A 22,081-nucleotide genomic window follows, 5' to 3' on the forward strand; every position below is an offset into this window, starting at 1 on the left:
GTGAAGTCCGACTATTGCAACCCCATAGACTGTAGCTTGCTGGGCTCCTCTGTCCATGGGATTCTCCAGACAAGAAAAATGGAGTGGGTTGTCATTTCCTTCTCCAGGGGACTTCCCCACCCAGGGATCAAACCCACATCTCCCTGCATTGCAGGCAGACTCTTTACCAACTGACCTACGAGGGAAACCTCTTTATTATCTTATAGTGCTGGAATTCTAAAGTGGGTGTCAGTAGGCCAAAGTCAAGGTGTCGGCAGGGCTATGTTCCCATCTGGAGACTCCAGGGGAAATGCATTTTCTTGTCCTTTCCAGCTCCTGGAGGTGCCTGTGTTCCTTGGCTCCTGGTCCGTTCTTCCATCTTTAAAAGCAGCAGCAGTAGATTGAGTTGCTCTCACATCCCCAGGCTTCTCCCCTGGTTTTCCTCTTCCTGTTTTTCCCCCACTAAGGAGTCTTGTGATTACACTGGGCTCACCTGGACAACCCAGCATACACCTGCATTGTTAAATCTGCTCATTAGCAACTGGAATTCTCCCTTGCTATGTGGCCTGATATTCACAGGTTCTCAGCATTAGGACATGACTTTGAGAGGCCATTATTCTGCCGACTACAGAAAGGAAACTTCAGGGAGGTTTGCTGCTGCTAAGTCACTTCAGTTGTGTCCGACTCTGTGTGACCCCATAGATGGCAGCCCACCAAGGTTCCGCCATCCCTGGGATTCTCCAGGCAAGAACACTGGAGTGGGTTGCCATTTCTTTCTCCAATGCATGAGTGAGAAGAGAAAGTGAAGTCGCTCAGTCATATCCGACTCTTAGTGACCCCATGGACTACAGCCTACCAGGCTCCTCCATCCATGGGATATTCCAGGCAAGAGTACTGGAGTGGGGTGCCATTGCTTCTCTGTCAGGGAGGTTTGCCCCTGATTTTTCCCCCTGCCTTGCAGGACCTAATTGATTCATCAAATGATGGGCTGGCAACCACAACTGGAGATTGTAATAGTCACAGTTAGGAGGTATTCCACACTAAGATTTTTCTTCTGGTCTACTCCTGATTCAGCTCCATACTGAAAGATATATTTGCAGCCAAACACAATAAATAGTAGCTAACTAAAATTTTTCAAAGAAATACTGATTGCAGTGAATATTCTCCAGCATGGAAAAAAAGGTTTATGCTCAATCCTTTATTTTTTGGAGATTTTTTTTTTAATGTGGATCCTTTTTTTAAAGTCTTTATTGAATTTGCTATAATATTGCTTCTGTTTTATGTCTTAGTTTTTTTGGCCATGAGTTAAGTGGGATCTTAACTCCCCAACCAGGGATCAAACCCACACCACTTGCGTTGGAAGGTGAGGTCTTAACAACTGGACCACCAGGGAAGTCCCAATCTTTAATTTTCATAAGTGATATCCATTTCATCTCTGACACATTTTTTATTTCTCTAGAAGAACTTCAACAGCAGTGTTGAGCTAAAGTGTTTCACTTTAGCTCCAATTGATGATGAATGGACAGCAGACTATGGCTTAAGAAAGACAGGTGAAAAATATCAAGTTGCCAAGCAAAGCATGTAAATATATCAGAGACTGGAATTTTTTTGTTTAAAGGGGTAAAAGGCCATCAGTCCTATTTTAGGAGCACCAGGAGTTCAAACACTATAGTTGGAAATGGCTAAAACCTCAATACCTTTGAATTTCACTCTGAAATTGAGTATTCCTGTCTTTTAAGTTCTTCCGTCTCTAATGTATATGTTGTTGTTGTTCATTTGCTAAGTCTTGTCCCACTCTTTGCGACCCGGTGGACTGCAGCATGCCAGGCTTCCCTGTCCTTCACTATCTCCCAGAGTTTGCTCAAATTTACGTCCATTGAGTCGGTGATATCACCCAACCATCTCGTCCTCTATCGGCCCCTTCTCCTTATGCCCTCAATCTTTCCCAGCATCAGGTTCTTTTCCAATGAGTCGGCTCTTTGTGTTAGGTGGCCAAAGTATTGGAGCTTCAGCATCAGTCTTTTGAATGAATATGCAGAACTGATTTCCTCTAGGATGGACTGGTTTGATCTTTTTACTGTCCAAGGGACTCTCAAGAGTCTTCCCCAGCATCACAGTTCAAAAGTATTAATTCTTTGGTGCTCATCCTTCTTTAGGGTCCAACTCTCACATCCATACGTGACTACTCGAAAAACCATAGCTTTGACTATATGGACCTTTGTGGGCTTATCATTTCAGTTCAGTCTATCAGTTATGTCCGACTCTTTGTGACCCCATAGACTGCAGCATGCCAGGCTTCCCTGTCCATCATCAACTCCCAGAGCTTGCTCAAACTCTTATCCATCAAGTCGGTGATGCCATCCAACCATCTCATCCTCTGTCGTCCCCTTCTCCTCCGGCCTTCAATTTTTCCCAGCATCAGGGTCTTTTACAATGAGTAAGGTGGCCGCAGTATTGTCAGCATATAAATGAGCTCAAAATAAATGGGCCCAAATCTCCAGTGAAAGTAATTTTTAAAAATTTTAATAATTGATATTAATTTTCTAGGGGGGAAGAGGCTAGTCTTAGTATGTAACTGAAAGGATATTAAGCTTGACTATCAGAAAAGGCCAGCACTGAACTGTTTGATGGCTTTGGGCAGGACATTCAAGAGAGTGCCGACAAGTCCTGAGCATCTCTATTCCCAAGCAGTGTTTACATACACTATCTCACTTAATTCTCACACCATAGGGAGGCCTTGTTATCCCCATTTTAAAGATGAGGAATTGAGTCTCTAAGATGTGAGGAGACACTCACAATCACAGCTAAAGAGGGACAGCACTGGGATTCGAATCCAGTTCTGCCTGCCTCCAAAGCTTACACCTCCTCTCTCCACCACCCTCAGGTGCCCTTCACTGAGCCCCAAGTTTTCTCATCTACAAAATACAGGATCTGAGTCCCCCAGTCTCTGATGCCCCTCCCCTCTCTCACTGTATGACCTTCATGGTTGGGAAGGGAAAGGGCAATCAGGAAGGGGTCTCAGGCACTGGCGAGGGGTGGGGGGGAGCATCTTTCTCTCCTAACTGGGAAAGTACTAAAAACTTGAGTCCTGCCTGTACCATCCTGACTCTCTACCTGTGAAAGGAGGCCGCTGCTGACGATGGCAGCAACAGTGGCAGGACTCCAATACCCACCACTATTAAAAGAAACAGCTCAGGACTTCCCTGGCAGTCCAGTGGTTAAGACTCTATGCTTCCAATGCAGGGGATGTGGGTTCAATCTCTGGTTGGAGAACTAAGATTCCACATGCCGTGGCATCCAAAAAAAAGAAGAAAAAACAGGTCTTCTAATTTTCCTCGGTGAAACCACTTTTTTTTTAATAATGAATTTGCATTTCCCAAAACAAATTCATCAACACTTATTGTCGAGAATCTTCTCTTGCCCATACTGGGTTAAACTGTATCTAAAACTGGCCAGCAAAAAGTACAAGAGGTAGTCGGTATTCTCAGGGAATTCACTGTTAACACACAAAGCAATTTCCAGAAGACAATAGACAACCAGGACTGAACTGTGTAGTCTAGACAATATGTATTGGGTTGGCCAAAAGGTTCGCTCAGGTTTTTCTATACCATCATATGGAAAAACCTGTAGGAACTTTTTTTGGGCAACCCAGTAGTACAGGAACCAGAGACAGGGGAGATCAATGTGGCTGTAGTACTCAGAGAAGGCTTCATGAGAACTTGGGCAAAGACAATGTTCTTAACCTTGCCTTCTAGACTAGTCTTTCCTGGCTTGTGAAATCCTGGTATGAACCTTTCACATAGTTCAAAGATTCTTGGTTTTGGAGTACGCAGTGATGGACAAATATCACGTCATCTGAAGGCCGCTTCACCCTTATTGGCACATAGGGGAGGAGTAAAACCCCCACGGTATGCAAACACCGTCATGGAGACTTGCTCCGAGCCATGGGAGGTTTCATGCAAAACCAGTTTCTCAATAGGGCAAATGTTGTGCAAAGATGTAAGAGGCTTGAGAAACTGGTTCAAGGCAAAACCTGTCACAGCAAGAACCAGATTTGAATGGGGACACTTTCTTGTCTGTGTCAGCCATGGTCTGCCTCACCTGGGCTCAAGAATTTCCCCAGTGCTTTGGCCCAGAGGCCATAGGCCCATCTCATCTACTAGGAGCCTCTTAACTCTACCCCCATTCGTCTGTCCACCCTCATGTGCCACTCTGTTGATAAGAGAAACTTTTTCAAAATTCCAGATCCTTTTTTACCCTCAGACAACTAAGTATGTGTCCCATTCTCCAAATTCCACCCTCAAAACAATCTGAAAAAGCGTATTATCCGAAGAGATAGTCTGAGTTGATAAGGTCATCTACTAGTTCAAATATTCACTACACTTACTCTGTATTCTGAAACAATGCTAGACTGAGGAATATTTTCCAAACTAGTTGAAGTCATAAAGCAAATACACAACAAACAGCCCCTAAGAGTGTTGTTGTTGTTGTGTAGTTGCTAAAGCATGTCTGAATCTTTTGCCACCCCATGGACTATAGACCACCAGGCTCCTCTACCCATGGATTATCCAGGCAAGAATACGGGAGCATGTTGTCATTTCTTTCTCCAGGGGACCTTCCCAACCCAGGGATCGAACCCACATATCCTGTATTGGCAGCTGGGTTCTTTACCACTAAGCCATCTTGGAAGCCCATCTAAGAGTGTTCAGTTCAGTTCAGTTGCTCAGTCATGTCCAACTCTTTGTGACCCCATGAATCGCAGCACGCCAGGCCTCCCTGTCCATCACCAACTCCCGGAGTTCACTCAGACTCACGTCCATCCAGTCAGTGATGCCATCCAGCCATCTCATCCTCTTTCATCCCCTTCTCCTCCTGCCCCCAATCCCTCCCAGCATCAGAGTCTTTTCCAATGAGTCAACTCTTCGCATGAGGTGGCCAAGTGTACCAGATCCTAAATTGAGGGTCACTGGTTTAGAAAAGTGAGAAATCAATTTGTACAGAAGCGATGAGGGCAAGTTTCATGGAGGCAGGATTTAGGATGGACTTTAGAGAATAGGAAGACTTTGGATAGGCAGGGAAGAGAAATGATGACAATCTAGAAAAGAGATGTACCATAACCAAAGGCAAGAAAAGTGGGAGACATATTCATGAAAAGCCAAGGTAGTCAGCCTGTCTGGAGGACAAGGTGCACAAGAACATCCATAGCAAGAATCAGTAGGAAATGAGATCACAGGCATAAGATGAATTCATCAACAAATTTAGCAAACATTTATTAAGTGCTGATCAGGTGTCAAGCTCTGTGCTAGGTCTCTGGCACAGAATAACAGCTTATACCCATTAGAGCTTATGTTGTGTCAGGCGCTATGTTAAGCACTTTACATTCATTATCTCACTGAATTGTCACTATAGTTTTATGAAGTATTGCGCTGGTTGTATCTTCATTTTACAGATGAAAAAGATGAAGCGCAGACAGGTGAAGGAACTTGCTCCAGGTCACATAGTTACTGTGTGATAAAGCCTGGATTTGAATCAAGGCAGTCAGCTCAAACGTGGTTTCTGAGCTCAATGCAAACCTGCTTCTACACACACCATCTCATTAAATCCTTGTGAAATTCCGTAGGGCACGGGCACAGTTATCCCCACTCTGCAAATGGGGACCCAAGGCTCCAGGAGTTAGTGAATTCCTCCAAGTGGTTCTGCTGAGTACAGAGCTGGGGTTTGAAAGCGGATTCACTAATCCCAAATCCATCAAACTTTCCATTACAATATATAATAACTGCCTGGCAAAGCGATTATCTAGAATGGGGTCAAATTAAAGGAAATTTTAACAACCTGAAAGGGGCTTCCCAGGGTTTCCCCGGTGAGTCAGAGGTAAAGAATCCATCTGTAATGCAGGAGCTGCAGGAGACGTGAGTTCAATCCCTGGATTGGGAAGATCCCATGGAGGAGGGCATGGCAACCCACTCCAGTACTCTTTCCTGGAGAATCAATGGACAGAAGAGCCTGATGGGCTACAGTCCATAAGGTTGCAAAGAGTCAAATGCAACTGAAGTGATTTAGCATGCACACAGGGGCTTCCCAGGTGGCTCAGTGGTAAAGAATCCACCCGCCAATTCGATACCTGGGTCGGGAAGATCCCCTGGCCGAGGAAATGGCTTCTTGCCTTGAGAATTCCATGGATAGAGGAGCCTGACGGGCTACAAAATGTAGCCATAGGGTCACAAAAGAGTCAGACACAACTGAGCACGCACACACACACACACACACACAACAGCCTGATAAGGGCAAGCCTATAGGATAGGAATAGGGAAGAGTTTCAAGGTTAACAGCTGTGACTTAATGAATAAAGACAGGTCTGGCATTGGCCTGGCACAGGGAATTGAATTAGGAAAGAGTGGACATGAGTGGTAGATGATATTAGAGGTGGTGATGACCTAGAAATGGGCATGGGGCAGGGGAGGAAGAGAAGAATAGAAATGATGATCAATATTTGGAAGAAAATCTGATTGTTCTTGGGGACTGAATGACTGAGGGCAATGAAAGGAGATTAGATCAAAGAGGACTTTGCTTCTTGCTTGAATGACTTAGCCTATTATTGACAAGGGCTGAGAGGTTACGGGAACAGCTGGTTTGTGGCAAAAAATGAAGGCTGCTTTGGACAATCTGTTGCAATCTGTTTGGCAGGATGATGAGTGGTACATTCCACAGGAAATGACCAGTAGGCAGTCAGCGACGTGGGATTGGAGCTCAGGTAGAGAGCTGAGGCTGAGCATTGCATCTGATGCCAAAGCTATGCAGGACCCAAGAAGGAGCAGACAAGTCAGATCCCAGGGAGAATAGGATTTTCATAGTCAGAATAAGCCAGGAGTCTGCTGAGAACAAAAATGTAGCAGAAGAAAAGAAAACAGGCCCAAGAGCAAAGCTGCGGGTCTGGACAAGTTCTTAGGGCCAAGACAGAGATACAAATTAAAGGGACATAACGGCAAGTGAGATCTTACCTGTATCAATGAAAAACGACCTCTGGATAATTTTCCATTGGGTATGTGGTATATTGAGGGTGTTTCCCTATTGCAGGAGACAAACCTACCTTAACCAATAGGACCCTACTGTCTGACTCCACAGGCCAATAAGGACCTTTGACAGCAAAGAGTACACAATCTATTGTACATCAGCATAGAACTGAAGTCATCAAATATGTCTCCCCACTGAATTACACATTCAAAGATGGTTACAAAGGTAAGCGTTAGGTTTTGTCTATTATACAAGAATAAAAAAGGAAGGTCTCTCCCCTAAGAATATAAATGTCTAAGGATCCCACAAAGATCTGCCAAAGTCCAACTAATTTGGCATTTCCTGGACTTACCCCTTTTTGTCCAAGGTTTTCTTTCCTTGCCCAAGTTGGTGGCTGTGTTGCTGATGGGAGGAAGGTGCTCAGGCAGCCAGAGATGCTGCAGCTACCTGGCCCCTTGGTCCCCTCCGATCTGGAAAGAGAACAGGGTGGTCAGTTGTTACTATTTTCGGGGGCTACTCCTCTTCTGGGCTTTCTGCTACCTCTATTTCCAAACCATGATCTTTCTGGCCACAGCCCCACTCTCAGTGACCTCTTCCTCCTGACAGAATGAAGAAAGTGAGACCTGGAGCAACTCAGCCCATACCTGGGAGGGACTTATGTGATGCAGGAACCCAGCAGTCTGGGGATTTCGGTTCTTGGTTATTGTCCTTCAAACACTCAAGTTCTAGGGTTCTTCTAACAGGCTTCACAAGGTTCACCCCCAAGCCTATACACAATTCCTTCCCCACTCAGTATATGTCCTAGGCCTCAGTCAGGGGTCCTCTGTGAACCAGGTCTGCCTAAAATGACTCCTCCACTCTCCAAATAGCCAGGAGGGATTCTGTCTCATTTTACAAGTGAGTAGACATGGACCCAGGGGTGCGTACACCTGGGCGACTGCAGAACAAGGAGATGCAGGTTGTTTGGTCCACTCTCTAAATCTCTTGTAGTTAGACAAAGAGAGCCCTGCTGAAATATTTGGAATTCTATTTTATTAAAGCTTTGCTTTTCCCATGATTGCTGTCTTTTGCTGTCTTTGTCTCCAGAGACGTTTAAAATGCTGGAAAATGTAAGATGAGGGCACTCAGAAGAGAATGGCAGCAAGGGACAGAGGGAACAAGCTCGCTGTTGTTCACAAAACCATCTCAGGCTGCCTGTTGGGCTGGGCACCCCCCTCCCGCCGCGCTCCCTCAGCCCCAAGGCAGCAGAGCCTAGTAAGGGGGCCTGTGTCCTAGGGATCTCTAGTCCTTTCTGTCATGGTTTCATGTTGACCTTGATCTCTGAGTCTGAAATCCCTGATTACCCATGTCAATAAGCAGCCAGTCAGCTTGGGAGGGGCCCTTCAAGGCTATGGCAAGATAGAAGAATGACAGCCCAGCTCATCATAAGCATATTTATCAGGCAAACTTCAGGAAAAACTGGTTGCTCAAGCCTGCCACCTCAAGAGAAAGAGTTTTGTGCAAAGCTTGACCTGGTGTGAAACAGACGTATGCAATTTTGTTCCACGGCCGCGTGTGCTTCAGGAGCGCTCTGTGGGGGACATCGGCACGCAAAAAGATTTTTTCCCACTGGAGAGCACTGGGGCTGTAGAGTTAAGCAGGGAAATGAATTATTTGTTTTCATCAAGCCTATATATCTTTTCTGTAGTCACTTCCCGAAAATGCAGGAATTCAAGTTTAGGACATTAAGTCACAGACTCATAAACCATGAGTTGTATGGGACTCTCAAATCATCTCATCCAGGCCCTAAATTTGCAGATGAGGAACCTGAGGTTACCCACTATTGGGTATTGTACTTCTACTATGCAGCCTGAGATCACACCCATTTCTCTACAAGCCAAAAAACTGCACTGTTGGCTCCAGAAAGCTGGCAGTTCACCTAAAATCCATGGTATTTTTCATATAAACCACTGTTCAGTGCAATTTTCCTTGTCCCGGGTTTATAGCCCAGATTTCCTAAAATTTTGTTCAGGCATTTACATGTTCTCTTTCCATTCGGTTTTGTTAGTTTTATCTCCATATTCCAGTCTATGATTTGGATTTTGGTTCTGCCTTAAGCTCTGTAAGCGTGTTTGGGAATGGGGAGGATCATGTGTGAAGTCACATTTTGCAGTGGGCTTGCTGTCTCATATTTAACAGCTAAATTGTTGTACAAAAAGCATTTCATTTGATATGCATGCATGCTTGGTCACTCAGTGGTGTCCAACTCTTTGTGACTCCATGGACTGTAGCCTGCCAGGCTCCTCTGTCTATGGGATTCTCCAGGCAAGAATACTGGAATGGGTTGCCATGCCCTCCTCCAGGGGATCTTCCTAACCCAGGGATCAAACCCAGGTCTTCTGCAACTCTGCATTGCAGGCAGATTCTTTTACCACTGAGCTACTGGGGTATATGTTGTAAACCGAACCTAAGAATTGCCCCTGATTTCCTTCTCTCTTTCACCCCCCCATACCTAATAATAAGAATAGCTAACATTTACCAGGTACTTAGCATGTGCCAGATACTGTGGTAAGTAATGTATAAGCCCGACTGATTTAATCCTCACAATAAGTATCATGAGTTTACAGATGAGAAGACTGACACTTTCAAGAGATTAATTACTTGCTTGAACTCACGTATCTAGGGATGGTGGGGCCAGATTCACACCCAGGTTATTGTGGGTCCAGAGCCCAGAAGTTTCCCCACTTAGTTCAGATTCTCTGGGAGAGCCATCAGACCGTGATGCAGGTCTGACCCTTATGAGTCAAGGAACGAGGAGGAAGGAAGAGAGGGGCAGAGGGAGGGAGGAAGGAAGAGAGGGCAGGGGAGTGGAGAGGAGAAAGTTGGTGGAGTGGAAGAATCTTAGACTGCAGTGCAGTTCTAAGAAAGTCTAGCAAAGCTGATGAAACATCCTGGAACTGACACTGCCCATGAGAGAAGTCCCACATTTCCCAGGAATGGGTCTTTCTCAGCATTGCCACCCCCTGCACCCACCTCCCGGCCCCACCACATTCAGTCATGAAGCAGCCTTTGAGAAGCATGACCTCAGTAAGAAGCAGACACGGATTTCAGAGCAGAGAAGCTGAGGTTATCAGTCAATTGTGACTGTTCATGAGAAGTACATTTTTCATTGCTGCCACATTGTATGTGTGTTAGTTGCTAAGTTGTGTCTGACTCTTGCAACCCCATGGACTGTGGCCCGCCAGGCTCCATTTCTATGGGATTCTCTAGGCAAGACTACTGGAGTGGGTTGCCAATCCCTTCTCCAGGGATCTTCCGGACCAGGGATCGAACCCGAGTCTCTTTCATTGCAGGCAGACGCTTTTACTGTCTGAACCACTAGGGAAGCCCTGTCACATTATAGAAAACAACTTTTCCAGCAAATCTGTTGATTCTGTCTTCAATAGTTGTCTCTAACTACAACCCTAGTTCAAGCCTAGACATGGCTAACCTAGACAATTCCAACAGTACTTTAACTTATTTCTCTCCTTTCAGTCTCGACATTCCTAAAATGATCTCTTGCAACACTAGCAGGAAGATCTTTCCAACACATAAGTCCAATTATGTCATAATCCAGGTTGAGAAGCTAAGGTGGAGACTATATTTTGTCAATCTAAGAATAGGTATGGGACTTCCTTGGTGGTCCGGTGGTAAAGAATCTGCCTGGCAATGCAGGGGACAAGGGTTCAATCCCTGGTCTAGAAAGATTCCACATACCTTGGGGCAATTAAGCCTATGTGTCACAACGACTGAGCCCACACGCCTTAGAGTCCGTGTCCTGCAACGAGAAGCCACCGCAATGAGAAGCCCACACACCACAGCTAGAGAAACCCCTTGCACAGCAACAAAGACCCAGCACATCCATGAATAAATAAAAATTTTAAGAAAGAATAAATATGATGATCTCATAGCATATAAATGACAAGAATTTCACCAGCATTCACTGATTAGGCCAAGTACAAAATTGCCTTGTATACTTTTTTGCTAAGCTCCTCAGTATATTTATATAGAGAGTTATCCCAGTTACTACAGGTCATTCATTTGTTTAAAAGCCCTTCAAACATTTGTAAGCTAAAACCCAAGCTTCTGATCATGGTACACCAGGACCTCTAGAATTTGGCTAGTCCCTACTTCTTTCCCAACATCACCCCTGCCATGTCTTACCTGGCATTTGATACTGTGAAAATATGGTACTAAATTATCTGTAGCTCCTGTTATGCAGTATCATCACATCACCATCCCTTTGCTTATACTCTTCCCTCCACCTGTAATGCTGTTTTCTCTTTTCCTCTCGCTGTTGAGCCTCATTGTATCTCATTTTAGATTTGGCTCAGCTTCCTCAGGGAAGCTTTCCATGACTCGTACACAGCCCAACTTGAAGATTATTTAGTTCAATCTCTACCCCAATACAGGAGGTCTATCTGAGGTCACCACGTAGAAGGTCATTGAAGGAAGAGTCTAAGTCTTCATAGGATAACGGGCTCTGGACTGTTCTCTTGCATGTATACATGCTCAGTCGCTCAGTCGTGTCAGACTCTTTGCAACCCCATAGACTGTAGCCTGGCAGGCTTCTCTGTTCATGGAATTTTTCAGGCCAGAATACTGGAGTGGGTTGCCATTTCCTTCTCTAGGGGATCTTCTCCATCCAGGGTTCAAACCTGTGTCTCTTGAGTCTCCTGCATTGCAGGCGGATTCTTTGCCAGCACCACTGGACTATGATCATGTAAACCAGTCAAAACCTCTTCTTATTATGTTTTATGAGGGAGTCTATCAGATCCTGTTTCCCCAGGTTTTCTAGTACTCACCTGCAACTTCAAGATGGAGAGTTAAAAGTTGGGAGCCTAGCTGAGAAATTCTCTTGGCAGGTCCCTATAGAGGGGATGTCTAGCACTGAACTTTCAAATCCTGTCGGGGAGAGGGGGTGGTGGTGAAAATGATGATGGGGAAGGACAGAGCTTGCCCATAAGCCACTGCATCATTTGCCTCTGCCTGTAATTTCTGAATTTTCTGGCTTTTCATTTATAAACCCTCTGCCTGTGATTCATAGAGGTTTTAAGAGACCTTCTGAGTGCTGAAGGACTTCAAGAAGGGGAAGGCATGGGGAGAGAGAGGATGGGCCTCCGGTAAACCACACAAGGGTTAGAAATTCAGCTACCATGGCTACAGCTACTAAGATTCCAAAGGTTTCCTTAATGATCTTGGTAACTCTCTTTTTTCTAAGAATGAAATGATACATCTTTAAATATTACATAGATGGGAGATACCTGGCTTGGAGGAAAAGATAGCAAAGGCTAATTCTGGGACCCCGCATTTACTTGGGGCTGTGGGAGGAGAGGCAGGATGGCCATGAGCTTTCTTTACCCACATTCCAGCACACGCCTTGGGTTTTCACCTTTTAACAGGCACTGCTTGTTTTTTGTGCATTTAAAAAAGTTCAGCATAGTGACTGAGTAAGCACCAGGACATTGTTAAACAGTCTGAAGCCAAAAGTTTATTTGGGGAAGCACAAGAAGAAATTATAATACATACAAACACATCAGAAAAACAGATATGAATCCATGTTGTTCACACTGCAATACTGGAAATGAAAACAACAATAAAAAATCATAGTGGTTATTGACTCATTAAATTATCTTACCAACCATTGTTACTGTACACAAACAGAGCATACAATTACATCTTTTATTGGCACTTGAGAATAGATCATCTGGAAATATAAGAATGAGAACAGACACAAAACATTCTCTAACATAAATCATACCAATGTTTTCTTAGGTCAGTCTCCCAAGGCAATAGAAATAAAAACAAAAATAAACAAACAGGACCTAATCAAACTAACAAGTGTTTGCACATCAAAGGAAACCATAAACAAAACAAAAAGACAACCTATGGGATGGGAGAAAACATCTGTATTAATAAACGAGGCAACCAACAAGGGCTTAATTTACAAAGTATACAAGCAGCTCACACAACAAAAAAAACAAACAGTCCAATCGAAAAATGGGCAGAAGACTTAAACAGACATTTCTCCAAAGAAGATATACAGATGGTCAAAAAGCATGTGAAAGATGCTCAACTTTGCTAATTATTAGAGAAATGCAAATCAAAACTACAGTGAGGTACCACTTCACATGAGTCAGAATGACCATCATTAAGAAGTCTACAAATAACAAGTGCTGGAGAGGGTACAGAGAAAAGGGAACCCTCCTACACTGTTGGTGGGAATGTCAATTGGTACAGCCACTGTGGAGAACAGGGTGGAGGTTCCTCAAAAAATTAAAAATAGAGTTGCCATATGATCCAGCAATCCCATTCCTGGGCATACAGCCAGACAAAACTATAATTCGAAAAGATACATTCGAAAATGTACCCCTATGTTCATCACAGCACTGTTTACAATGGCCAAGACATGGAAGCAACCTAAATGTCCATTGACAGATGAATGGATAAAGAAGATGTGGTGCATATACAATGAAATATCACTCACCCATCAAAAAGAATGAAATAATGCCATTTGCAGCAATACGGATGGTCCTAGCACTTATCATACAAGTGAAGTATGTCAAAAAAAGAAAGACAAATACCCCATCAGTTCAGTTCAGTTCAGTTCAGTCGCTCAGTCGTGTACGACTCTTTGCGACCCCATGAATCGCAGCACGCCAGGCCTCCCTGTCCATCACCATCTCCCGGAGTTCACTCAAACTCACATCCATCAAGTCGGTGATGCCATACAGCCATCTCATCCTCTGTCATCCTCTTCTCCTTCTGCCCCCAATCCCTCCCAGCATCAGAGTTTTTTCCAATGAGTCAACTCTTCGCATGAGCTGGCCAACGTATTGGAGTTTCAGCTTTAGCATCATTCCTTCCAAAGAACATCCAGGACTGATCTCCTTTAGAATGGACTGGTTGGATCTCCTTGCAGACCAAGGGACACTCAAGAGTCTTCTCCAACACCACAGTTCAAAAGCATCAATTCTTCAGCACTCAGCCTTCTTCACAGTCCAACTCTCACATCCATACATGACCACAGGAAAAACCATAGCCTTGACTAGACAGACCTTTGTTGGCAAAGTAATGTCTCTGCTTTTGAATATGCTCTCTAGGTCGGTCATAACTTTCCTTCCAAGGAGGAAGCATCTTTTAATTTCATGGCTGCAGTCACCATCTGCAGTGATTTTGGAGCCCCCAAAAATGAAGTCTGACACTGTTTCCCCATCTATTTCCCATGAAGTGATGGGACCAGATGCCATGATCTTCGTTTTCTGAATGTTGAGCTTTAAGCCAACTTTTTCACTCTCCTCTTTCACTTTCATCAAGAGGCTTTTTAGTTCCTCTTCACTTTCTGCCATAAGGGTGGTGTCATCTGCATACCTGAAGTTACTGATATTTCTCCCGGCAATCTTGATTCCAGCTTGTGCTTCTTCCAGCCCAGCGTTTCTCATGACGTACTCTGCATATAAGTTAAATAAGCCGGGTGACAATATATAGCCTTGACGTACTCCTTTTCCTATTTGGAACCAGTTTGTTTTTCCATGTCCGGTTCTAACTATTGCTTCCTGACCTGCATATAGGTTTCTCAAGAAGCAGGTCAGGTGGTCTGGTATTTCCATCTCTTGTAGAAGTTTCCACAAATATCCCATGATACCACTTAAATGTGAAGTCTAAAACACAATACAAATCAACACATTATGAAACAAAAACAGATTCACAGATATAGAGAATAGACTTGTGGTCACTGAAGAGGAGCAGAGGAGGGGAGGGAAGGATTGGGAGTTTGGGATTAGCAGAGGCACACTACTACATACAGGATGAAAAACAACAAGGCCCTGCTCTATAACACAGGGAACTGTCTTCAATGTCCTGTGATGAATCAAAATGCAAAGAACAGGAAAAAGAATACATAGTACAGAAGAAATTAACACAATATTGTAAAACTGTACTTCAACAAAAAATTTTTTTAAAAAGGATGAGACTAGAGTAATGAAAAGAAGTTAGTGCTGTTCATTTTTAAATTCTATGATTTTATTTTTTAGAAGACTTTGTTTTTCTAGAGCAACTTTTGGTGTATAACTTGAAGGGCGATGCAGACTTCCCATTTATTACCACCCCACACATGCATAGCCTCCCCCATTATCCACACTGCTCACTGTAATAGTTCTTTCTCTTTTTTTTTTAACCAGGAATGAACCTGCCTTGACACACCATAATCACTCAACATCCATGCTTTACCTTAGGGTTCACTCTTGGTGGTGCACATCATACGAGTTTGGACAAATGTATAATGACACACAGCCATAATAATATTATCATATAGAATGCTTTTCTGCCTTAAAGCCACTAGACTTTTAAAAAATGCATTCTAAACCGCATCAGTGAACAGTACAGTGCTGAAATAGGCAGGTCAATGGAAAAAGGTAGACAGTCCAGATACGAACCCAAGTGCAAATGAAATAACTTCATGATAAAGGGAGCATTCCAAATGAGTAGGGAAAATATTCAATAATCACCATTGGGATAAATGGTCAATCTTTTAGAAAAATAATAAAAGCAGAGCTCCATTTGTCTCTGTACCTAAAAAATAAATCCAAGGTGGAGAAAAGGTTTAAATATAAAAATGAAATTTTAAAAAGTACTAGAATAAAACAATGAATTTTTGTATAATCTTGTCATGGAGAAAGCCTTTCCTAACTATGACATAAGATCCAGAAGTCATAAAGAAATGATTAATAAATATGACTACTGAAAAATGGAATTAAAAATACAACCAACAAAGTCAAAGACAACAATCTGGGCAAAAAAAAATGATTAGCATATATGATATCAGCAATAATTTCTTGAATATACATATGGAGTTTTTAGAAATCTGAAGAAAAAGACCAACCACCTGTAAAAGAATATGACCTGGTAGTTCAAAAAACAAAATATGAAAACCCCACCACATACACAAAGAATATCCAATCTCATTGCTAATTCAGTAAATGCAAATTAAGGTATCAGCAAGATATCAATTTTTAATATATTGAGTTGGCAAAACTTTAAAAGTGTGATAACAAACCATGTTGTCTGGTGAAGAAACATACATGAAAATGGAAATTTCTGGTGGAAATAAATACTTTGTAACTCTTTCTGAGGAAACCTTGGCAGTAACCTGCCAAAATTCAAGGGTTTATATACTTAATCTAGAGGTTCTTCTTCTAGGAATCTGTCCTACAGATAACAGTCACACAGGAACAGAAAGATGTATAATCAAAGTTGTGTATTTTTTTTATTGTTTAGTTGCACACGACTGAGCGACTTCACTTTCACTTTTCACTCTCATGCATTGGAGAGGGAAATGGCAAGCCACTCCAGTGTTCTTGCCTTGAGAATCCCAGGGACGGGGGAGCCTGGTGGGCTGCCGCCTATGGGGTCGCACAGAGTCAGACACGACTGAAGCGACTTAGCAGCAGTAGTAGCAGTAAAAATAAAGAGGAAAACAAAAAGTAGATTCTGAAAGAAAGGAAAGAAAACCAAGACTGAAGGAAGGAGAGAGTTCCACATTCAATGACAATGGAGTCATGTCCAGTACATATTGTTAATTGAAAAATGTGCACAACAGTATAATTTAATACCATCTATGTAAAAATGACAGAGAAGGTAATGGCACCCCATTCCAGTACTCTTGCCTGGAAAATCCCATGGATGGAGGAGCCTGGTAGGCTGCAGTTCATGGGGTCACTAGGAGTCGGACACGACTGAGTGACTTCGCTTTCACTTTTCACTTTCATGCATTGGAGAAGGAAATGGCAACCCACTCCAGTGTTTTTGCCTGGATAATCCCAGGGACGGGGGAGCCTGGTGGGCTGCCGCCTATGGGGTTGCACAGAGTCGGACACCACTGAAGCGACTTAGCAGCAGCAGCAGCAGCAGCATGTAAAAATGAGAGGGAGGTACTTCTACTCTTTGTAGTGTGTTCAACATTTCTGGAAGGCTAGACAATGGTTAAGTCTAGAAAGTGTGTCTGGAAATTTTACTTTTTACCTTACAATCTTCTTTGCTGTTGGGATATTTTAACCATGGGCAAATACTAACTTTGAAATAAAAAGCTACTTTTTTTTTTTTTTTACTTTTACAAATGAAAAAGAGAAATACCATCTGCTTAAGGAATGTTTCTGTGGAAAACACAGAGTTTTAGTTTTCCACCTCTCTCAAATAATATATTTTCAACTCTATTGAATAAATGAAAGAGTCTAAATTCAGTTTCTCTGTCTAGCATTCTATCTGCCCATCCATTTCTTCCTGGTGATATACATCTGCTGTAATACATGTACTACAAGTATGACATAATATAATAAAATATTATAAAATAGGAACTTTCCTGGTGGTCCAGTGGCTAAGACTCTGAATTTCCAATGCAGGGGACCCAAATTTGATCTAACTGGGAAGGGAACTAGATCCCACCTGCCACAACTAAGAGTTTGCAAGCCACAACTAAATACCCCTCACACCACAACAAAGATCAAATATCTTGTGTGCAGCAAGTAAAACCTGGTGCAGCCAAATAAATCAATATTAAAGAAAAAGTACGGGGGCTTCTCTGGTGGCTCAGTGGTAAAGAATCCGCCTGCCAATGCAGGAGACATGAGTCAGATTCCTGATCTGGGAAGATCCCACAGGCTTCGGAGGAACTAAGCCCACGAACCACAACTACTGAGCCTGTGCTCTAGAGCCCGGGAACCGCAACTACTGAAGCCCACGTGCCTAGAGCCCGTGCTCCACAAGAGAAGGCACTGGAATGAAAAGCCCGTGTACTACAATGAAGAATAGTCCCCACTCACTACAGCTAGAGAGAGGCCTGCACAGCAACAAAGACCCAGCACAGCCAAAAGTAAATAAAATTACTTTTTTTTAATATCATAAAATAACAGATACTGAGGAGCTGCCAACTGCATGTGAAACAGTCAATTTCCCCCAGATTTGTCACTCTCCTGCTTAAACTCTCAGTGGCTCCTGTGCTAAATTGCTTTAGTCTTTGTGACTCCATGGACTGCAGCCTGACAGGCTCCTCTGTCCATGAGATTCTCCAGGCAAGAATACAGGAGTTGCCATGTTCTCCTCCAGGGGATCTTCCCCACCAGAGTCTCTTATGTCTCTGATATTGGCAGACAGCTTCTTTACCACTAGGACTTCCTTGGTGGCTCAGATGGTAAAGCATCTGCCTGCAATATGAGAGACCTGTGTTCAATCCCTGGGTCTGGAAGGTCTCCTGGAGAAGGAAATGGCAACCCACTCCAGTATTCTTGCCTGGAAAATCCCATGGACAGAGGAGCCTGGTGGGCTACAGTCCATGGGGTCACAAAGAGCTGGACACGACTGAGCGACTTCACTTTCTTTACCACTAGCGCCACCTAGGAAGCCCAGTGGCTCCTGAGCACCTTCAAATTAAGTCCCTACTCCCAAGCTAGACATTCAATGTGCTTCATTATCTAGCTCCTGTATACATTTAGCCTGAGCTCTTGACACTGCTCTTCTCAGCTCCTGAGAAGCCTGAATTACACTCAAACCAAATTATGTGTAGGTTCCCCATTGTAAATTTCACACCACGATGCCTTTGAAAATGTATCTTTCCTTGCTTTATACTCATCCTTTGAGACCTGGCTCAGAAATGAGCTCTTCAGTAAAGACACCCCCTAGATCCCCTCTATATTTTATGTGTACCTTTATTATCACCCTTAACACACTATCCTGCATATACGTAGAGAATCCCCCATCAGCGTGTAAGCCTCATGAATCTTGGAGTGTCTAGCATACAACACAAGGCCTAATGAGAAGGAGCTGCTCAATGTGTTTTTAAATGAATGGATGGATTTATAAAACATGAATGGTCCAGTGGTTAAGACTTCAACCTTCCGATGCAGGGGATGCGGGTGCGATCCCTGGTCAGGGAACTAAGATTCCACATGCCAAAAGAAACACTGAAATATAAAACAGAAGCAGTATTTTAACAAATTCAATAAAGACTTTAAAAAATAAAATGTCTTTAAAAAAAAATAAATCAGTTATCCTCTGGATACATTCTGCATCTCTCTTGGGTTCCATCTCCTCCCTACCTCAGTTCCAGTGCAACAGGCCTCCCCAAAGCATTCTAGTGCAGTTCTCATAACAATGACTAGAGTGTCAACCATGCTGCCAGTGCGGTCTTATGTAGGGAGAGGGTCACTTAAAAATGCACCAAGTCATCCTGTATGTATCATTTCCCTAGGGAAGGAAATGGCAACCCACTCCAGTATTCTTGCCTGGAAGATCCCATGGACAGAGGAACTTGGTGGGCTGTAGTTCATGGGGTCACATCTATCATTTAAATCTTGACAGTGTACATGTAGGCAGATGCCTGAGTTTTTCTTCCTTCCCATAGTTAGCCTCTCTCCAAACAAGCTCAGATAGCAACCTGCTTTGTTTGGCAAATTGATGAATGGGGACATGATTCAATATGCCCGGTTGTATGACATAGCCAATAGCATTGCCATTTTGTTTATGAGGTGTTGGGTAAAAATACCCAGGAATTTACTTCCAGTGGAGGGACCATCTGTTAGCTAGAAACATTCAAGAGGGAAATCTGGGCAGGAAGCTCCCTTGAGAAGTTCCATCACCAGCCTCATCCCCCCTCCCCACCCCCCAACCCTGCCCCCAAAAAACTGCCTCTTCAAAGCTTGGCAACGCGGGTACCTTAGCACTTTGATTGCCTGAGCTGCTCTGCCAGCACCTGGAGAGATGCCCAGTTAGCTCTTCCCCAACCTGAAGGAAGGCAGAGCTGGACTGGGTGTCAAGCGCTGCTTCGGTGGCCAGGAGAGAAGTGGATCTTGATGTAGGGGTAGAAACTAGGGAGAAAAGAAGTGTGAATGAGAGAAGGGATGGGAGGTGGGGAGGAAATGCAGCTGTTGGGCAGAGCAGCCAGGACCACTCCCACCTTACCTCCAGGTCTCTGGCTGGGAGGCTAGGGGTTACTACGAAGGAGGTGTGAGCCTGTCTGGAAGCTGTGACAGGGCAGGAACGGAGCCACCTGTATTTGAGTCTTACCTGCAGCAGCCAGAACAGAGCTGATCAACAGACACCTTCCGAGCTGAGCAGGAAAGGAGGCAATCGGAGGGCAACACAGCAGAAGGCCTGGAGTTTTCCAAGACAAAACAAACTGGAGACAATCCTACAGGTATAGGGAAAGGATAACTCCTTCTCAGGACTCGCTGTCTGAAAACATGAAACAGCAAGAACAACAGAACACCAGGCAGGAACCATGTGAGAAAGGGGTAAGGGTGAGGCATAGAGGAGAGGGTCAGAGTCCACGCTGAGGCCAGAGGCGCCAGACACTGCGGCAGACGACGGGCATTCTGTGCACAGCCCCCAACGGCGTGTGCGCCTGCCAGGGCAAGGCCATCTTGCTGGCCTCGCTACAGCGTGGCAGGCTGGTCTAAGGCAGCATCACTTAGGACAAAAGTACTTTCTCTTCTCCTATAGAGAAACAGCTAGAGGCGAGAGCCAAAATATAAAGTAAATCTGTAAAATCTGAAATAAAACGTATGGACTACTGGTAACAAGTGGAAGGAGGGAGGAGGGGGGCTGCTGTTCATGCCTTGACTCTCATCACTGTAAGAACAGCAGGAGCGTCAGGAGAGGGGCAGCGCCAAACTCTTTTAAGACTCTTACATGCCTACATTGCACGGTATCTTCATTTTGTGTTTGTGGTTTTTCGTTTTGTTTTGGCTGTGCCATGTGGCATGCTGGACCTTGGTTCCCTGAACAGGGATTGAACCTGTGTCCCTTGCATTGGGAGCGAGGAGTCTTAACCACCGGACCACCAGGGAAGCTCCCATACCACACTCTAAAATGAGTCCTGTAACAAAATTAGCCAGTCACGCCACCAATGGTGTGACTCAAGCCCAGAAACAGTGAAGGCAGAATCACCATGGCTTTTTTTTTTTTTTTTACAAAATAAGGATCAAAGGATGTCCTTTGAAATTTGAGATATACTTACAGTACATATTTTAAAAGAAGTATTTCACACAGCAAGCAGAAAAAAAGGTTTTAATGACTCAGACATATTTATGAATGACAGAGATAGAAATGGCTACTCAGCAGAATGATGCTAATTTTTAAGGACAGTCATTCTGTTCTACCAAAGGACTGCAGTTGGGTGACAGGAACACCATTAGCACATCAGTCAGCTTCCATGTGGCAATCCTTTAATTCCTATGAGACAAATTCCATGAAAATAGTTTTGGAAACCAAATGGTATTACTACTACTACTATTTTATATGTATATTTAAAATATTTTAATTTTCTTGGTTATATTTATTTATTTTTATTTAATTATTTGGCTGCACTGGGTCTTAGTTGTGACATGTGAACTCTTTATTTGCAGTATGTGGGATCTAGTTCCCTGACCAGGGATTGGAATCTGTGCCGCCTGCATTGGGAGCTCGGAGTCTTAGCCACTGGACCACCAGGGAAGTCCCCTAATATTCTCACAAAATTAGGTGCTGTCCCATTCAAATAACAGTGTATTGACCAAAGAAGATTGACATTAACCATATTCAGGCTAAAATGTTTTTGGAAACAACCCTATGCACAAGTGAAAAGGTTTAAAGATATATCCTGGAATGGAATACTTCTTGTGTAGATAAGGAAGGCTTTAAAGGAATTGAAAATATGCTGTAAAAAATTCTTAAACATGTAAACAAGTCAAAAATAAATGAAGATGCATGATGCTAAGTTGCTTCAGTCCTGACTCTTTGGGACCCCACGGACTGTAGCCCACCAGACTCCTCTGTCCAGGGGATTCTCCAGGCAAGAACACTGGAGTGGGTTGCCATGCCCTCCTCCAGGGGATCTTCCTGACCCAGGGATCAAACCCGCATCTCTTGTGTCTCCTGCACTGGCAGGCGGGTTCTTTACCACTAGTGCCACCTGGGAAGCCCAAAGGAAGATATGTGATACCAAATAGAAAAATTACAATATCTGTAATGTTAGAAGTAATGACAGCAAGAGTCAAAGGTATTTACTTCCAGCAGTAGATAATACTGAGAGACAGGAAATATT

General features: G+C 43.7%; 1 long non-coding RNA gene across 1 annotated transcript; it reads right to left on the reverse strand.

Annotated features, from left to right (window-relative positions):
- Nucleotides 1-18,290: 18,290 nt before the first annotated feature.
- Nucleotides 18,291-20,963, reverse strand: LOC112584496. The gene is made up of 3 exons (XR_003108704.3): nucleotides 20,065-20,963; nucleotides 19,714-19,865; nucleotides 18,291-18,962 (listed from the first exon to the last, which is right to left on the reverse strand). It is a non-coding gene; the product is annotated as an uncharacterized LOC112584496 (long non-coding RNA).
- Between the last annotated feature and the right edge of the window lie 1,118 nt (nucleotides 20,964-22,081).

Source organism: Bubalus bubalis, chromosome 4 (genome assembly GCF_019923935.1).
Source record: "Bubalus bubalis isolate 160015118507 breed Murrah chromosome 4, NDDB_SH_1, whole genome shotgun sequence".
Taxonomy (NCBI): domain Eukaryota; kingdom Metazoa; phylum Chordata; class Mammalia; order Artiodactyla; family Bovidae; genus Bubalus; species Bubalus bubalis.